Below are 5,659 nucleotides of genomic sequence, written 5' to 3'. Positions count from 1 at the left end.
ATCTTCACTCTTTAATGTTTTTTTTAGTTTTTACCGTGTATTATTTTTTTTGAAAAATATACAATAAATAATATCTACATATACGTTTAAACATACCAATATTTGCAAAAAAAATACAAGGAGGATCAAAAAATAACATATATAATATTTAGAAGTAATCAATCTACATATTGTACAAATTACAAAAAAATGATACACGGTATAAAATAAAAAAGGCTAAAGAGTGAACATTGGATATTTAGATGAATATTTACTCTTACATAAAGTTATTTAAAAAAAAACGTAGTGGTGAAGGTGGTTCCATGAAATACTGGCAGATAGAATTAAAAAAAAAAAACTAACGTAGTCTCCTGTCATTTTGTACCTCATGTGAAAGTTAATAAAAAAATCACAAAGTTTGTTAAGGAGTTTTAATTGATCTCCACCAGTTTGAAAGCCTCATATGTTTAAATTGAATAACGTAATTACAAGGGAGATCATTCTTTTTCTAGTTTATGTCAAATTAAGTTCATCTGGGTAAACAAATTAATGTCGATTAATTAAATAAATGTACAAAACAGTGGCATAATCTCCAAAAGTTTTAACGTTTTATTTTTCTATTTATTTATACATACAGTATTTTAAAATAATTTTATTAACTTGTTTAAAATAAGTGTAAATTTTTTTTTAGTTTTCATACTAAATATTTTATATATTTGATACATTAAATAGCATTCATATTTTTAAAATCATACATTGTTTTATTGTATGTAGTCATGAACACGAATAAATATATACGATTCGTCCTTTCTGAAATTTTAGTCTTTGATATAAAACGGTAAAAATAAACCAAAAAATAGTAACAATAAAAATTTATAACACACAAAGGGATTAACAAAATATATACATTGTAATCAAATTTCAAGATCGACAGACTAGGCTAGATTAGACGGACTAAATTAAATATATATACATATATATATATATATTTAGTGGCTCTATTTATTGAAACTGGTGCGCAGCGGTTCTCCCCGAGACAAAGTTAAAACTAACTAAACCCTTAGACGCTGTTCTTTGCATTGCAAACTTTATATTACTCAATTTTTAATAATGCTTACTCGACGAACTAAATATCTAATAAATGCACGCTATCTCTCATTTAGTTTATATATTAACTTCTAACTTAACTATACCATTGTTAAATTAAAAAACAAACCGATAGTCATTACCAAAGTAGTCATAAGAAGAGATGAAATATAAAATGTATATATTAAAAAATTGATATTTAATTGGCTTGTTTAATCGGCTGCATCATTCTAAATTTAAGTTTTTTTTTAACTTTTTATTTTCATACTATTTAAATAACGTCACACCAAGGAGGTTAGTGACATTTCTATCAGAGACGACTATATACATACATATTTATGTATATATCAATATATACATACATATATATGTATAAAGAGAGAGAGAGAGATAGGACTTCAAGCTGTGGGGCCAATAGGTGGACAGATCATCATATCCCTGTGGATTGGTAAGTCGAAGTAACAACGGGCAAGCCACCTACCAAGCAGGAAAGATTCCCGTTGGAGCCTTAAGGTTTTGAATTGACAAGGATGACGTTTTATGCACCAACTGTCGCCAACCAGTTCTATAGAAATCTGAGGAAGTGGCGTATGTGGCAATAGACGTATAGTTGCAACGACGTTGTCTGCCCTTTTTAACAAGTTTTTTATTTTTCCAGATACCATGTATTATAAAATGCCGCCTATTTTTCATTTAGACGATTACGGATCGTGCTTAGGTGATCCGGGAGGAGTTTATTGTTTTACTCAATTTGACCTCGTATCCGATGCACCCAGCGAGCTTTTAAATATGATCCATGTAAGTTATTATTGTAAACTAAATAAAGCTTGATGCGTTTCGTTATAACATATAAATACATATAAATAAAATTAACATATTTCATTAGGTGAAATACTTCATCTCATTCTCCGGTTTGATATTATTTTCTCACAAAAAAACTGAACAGGTTGTAAGAGTATCATCATTTAAGCCGTAAGACGTTCACAGCTGGACAAAAGCCTTATAGTTTTCTGATATCACTGTTATAAACAACCTGCATCCAGGGTCCTTCAACAACTTTAATATAGTCGTTTGTTCACCATGTCGGTAGGTCATAGCGATCATCTGCTCCCTACATTCTTTATACGGCCTAACGTTTCTATTGGAATTCTTTGGAGGAGGCTTATAGTAAGAAAAGGACTAATATATCTACTTCCGCTATGTAGCAGTAGTCGTGCAATGAAGTGCACCGCCCGCCAGCCCGCAGATAAATGCGCATGCGGTAAACAATGCGAATTACACAACTACCACCGTTAAATTACTCAACACGTGTTTCACCCCTCCATGAGGCATCACCAGGAGTAATGTTACACCGATTAGTGCCAAACAGCAACAGCGGGCGATGCACTTCATTACACAACTACTGCTACATAGCGGAAGTAGCTATATTTAAGTCCTTTTCTTACTTGGGATGGACATCTGCAAAGTAACGCCTGAAAATATTAAATATTTAGAGATAAGTAAAGACTTATACTTAGCTATAGATATCTTAAGGCTGAAATTATGATGATATTGAATAACTCTATTATATACATAATTTAGTTTCGTAAAAAATCGAATAGGTTGTTTATTATTTTTCTCGTAATAGAGAATAAGTGCACGTAACTAATAGTAAACCAACATGAGTTCAAAGGATCTTACTGTTTATAGTATGATGTTATTAATGATATTATTTATAAATTACAGAACTTTTCAGATCATCGCGTGAAGCATTATAATCACACGAAACTTCACTACGGTATATGTGCGACGCAGTCGTGCAAGACTTATTACAATGATGTACGTAATAAAGAAGAACTGAGAGCGGTCCACGAAGCTTGCCAGAATCATACGTTTGAGAACAAATACAAACTCAAAACTAGAATCAATACTCTACATTGTAACACTGAAGAAGATCAAATTGAAATAGGATATCCGGAATATGTTGTAGCGGTTGTTTGCATTGTTTTGTTAATGATTAACATTATAGGTAGCTGTTATGATGTGAATCATGTCAGAAAAGGTAAAGAAAAAGGTTAGTTTTAATTTACTTTTTCATATAATATGAATAAAATTATTGTAATAAGACGTACGGATTCACGACATCCGTACACTATTGAAACTTCTTCCACCTGCACTAAGCGTTTTGCTAATAAATTTATAGCGCGAACAGCCCAGGAGTAAAACAACCTACAGGCGTTTTTTCCAGCCAATGATATCTTAGAAGTCGACAAGACTAGACTGAATAGGTTTCTTCTAGGTAAGTATGTAGTATCGAAGGCTTCGTGATCGCTTAAGATCAGGCTAAACAGAGGTAAAATTTTCGCCTATAAGTGATAAAAAGCTTTAAAAGTGAACGTAGAGAGTGTATAGAATTTGATATCAATTAATGATATACCCAATGTTTAGTACATTAGCCATGAGAATGAGGTGAGCAGTGGTAGTTCAGCGGTAGAGGGCCGAGATTTGGGTTTGAAGGTCACAGGTTCAATTCCCGGGATAAAATTCTATACAATTCACACTATGTGCATTGAATTATATGAGATTTTCACAGCCCATATACAAGTTTCCGGAGGATGGAGAGCGAGTTCCACTGTTTATATCACACTGGCTGGACTGAAAAGCCAATAGCAGCACTCTAACCACATTCTATATATTCATTGCAGAAATGTTAACATTACAGTAACATACCAAGAAAAGGCCTTTCCGAGATCCTAATAAGTACATAATAAAATTAAATATTGTTTATCTATCCATCCCTGCATACTTTGCACTGCCAGTAATTATTGATTTTTCGCATTTCAATAAAGATTAAAATTACATTTTTAGTTATATTAATTAGTTTGAAATTACTATAAATAAAATAATGTAAATCTTTAAAGGTTTTTTGATGACAAATGCGATATATATTCATCTCTTTAAAGCTTTTACACCTAATATCAATCACCATGTACTCGAAACGGAACGGAGAACTCGGCGGCCAACTGTTCTGCGTGCCATATGATCTGACTTCGACTACTTTTGTTCATCTACGCATCTCCCTTAGTTGTCACCTGATTATATTAGAGGCACCAGAAAGTAATGTCGTTTCTGTCGACATATTTTACAGAAAAACAAATTGATTTTTACCGCTGTAGCGTTGATAATTTGCTTACTATGCTACACTTTGAGTATTTTTTTTATATTTAATTAAGAGAAAGAGCTATGAAAACAGTTGACTGACAGGTTCGCAAGTACTATTGCCGCTAGAAAACGGCGTGAGTAGGCTCTACTCTAGTTGGACCGACGGCAAAGTCATTGTCGCTGAAAGTTGTTGAATAAGAGCAGCGGTTGACTTGACATACTGCAAAAGATGTTTTTGATGGTCACTTTCGTGGTAGTTATCAATAGTCGTCGTTTCAACTCATTAACGCTCACTACGAGAAGTAAGCCGCTTCCAGAGACATCTGTGTGAGGATGTACCATAATCAACACGTTTGGCAGGCAGGTTGACGTAGCCTGGTATATGGTACGCAGAGGTCGCTGCTGTCCATTTCTTTTTGCCCAGTTCTTGCCGGTTCATGTTCACTCTAGAATCTTAAAAACTCGGCGGCCAACTGTTCTGCCTGCCATATGACCTGACTTCGACTCCTTTTGTTTATCTATGCATCTCCCTTAGTAGTCACCTGATAATATTAGAGGGACCAGAAAGTAATGTCGTTGCTGTCGACATATTTTACAGAAAAACAAATTAATTTTTACCACTCCAGCGTTGATAATTTGTATATTAGATGGCAAAAGATTGTTGATAACGAATGTGAATATATGGTTGATTAGAAATAATAACTTGTTAAAAATGTAGTCGTTTGAATTTAACTTATGAAAACCATATTACTTTCCGATCCCACTAACACATTGTGTAATTATTTCAATTATTAATTTTCAGAAAACAACTACCTCTTAGCATTTTCTCTGAAACAAAATTGGGCAAAATTAGTAGCAGACGACATATCATTTGAAGATATGAAAAGATTTACGGCATTCAATGGCATGAGGTGCGATGTTTTATATTTATTGTGTCTTTGATATTAAGATTAAATTCATAAGTAAATCCTCTTTCATCCATGTGTCAATAATATAATAATATTGTAAAATATCTATATTCCATGTATTTAAAAAAACAAAAAGGAGATACAGAGCAGTGAATTGTTACATGTGATCGAAGTTCGTGGATTCGATATTCAAAAGGCATATTGTATCTCGGATTATCAAAATCAAAAATTTGACAATCATTTCGTGCTGGAACTACATCAATCCATTCATTCATTCATGTTAGTCGATTAACGTCTACTGTCATTTCAGACAGTTAATTCTTCTCTCACTCCTTGTCAACTGGCACGTGATCACCACTCGAAAATAAATCTCAAAATCTCTAGTAAATTTCAATAATTGTAATTTGTACGAAAGTTTTTAGAATTTTATAAATTAAGTAAAACCTGCAGCTTTTAGCACAATAGTATATACGAGGGTCAAACTGAAAGTTCTTAGAAAATCAAAAACTAAGCATTCTAGCAAGTTATTATTTTTATTATAACTT

General features: G+C 32.7%; 1 long non-coding RNA gene across 1 annotated transcript; it reads left to right on the top strand.

Moving 5' to 3' along the window:
- Nucleotides 1-1,728: 1,728 nt before the first annotated feature.
- On the top strand, nucleotides 1,729-5,105 carry LOC137921778 (uncharacterized). The gene is made up of 3 exons (XR_011107487.1): nucleotides 1,729-1,863; nucleotides 2,791-3,118; nucleotides 5,009-5,105. It is a non-coding gene; the product is annotated as an uncharacterized lncRNA (long non-coding RNA).
- The last annotated feature ends 554 nt before the right edge of the window (nucleotides 5,106-5,659 follow it).

This window comes from Battus philenor, unplaced genomic scaffold, assembly GCF_028537555.1.
Source record: "Battus philenor isolate CCGP_79_NKW_IND1 unplaced genomic scaffold, ilBatPhil1.0.hap1 SCAF_19, whole genome shotgun sequence".
In the NCBI taxonomy this organism is placed as follows: Eukaryota; Metazoa; Arthropoda; class Insecta; order Lepidoptera; family Papilionidae; genus Battus; species Battus philenor.
Note: the sequence above shows the minus strand (reverse complement) of the source record. Positions and strands in the feature narration are given on the sequence as shown.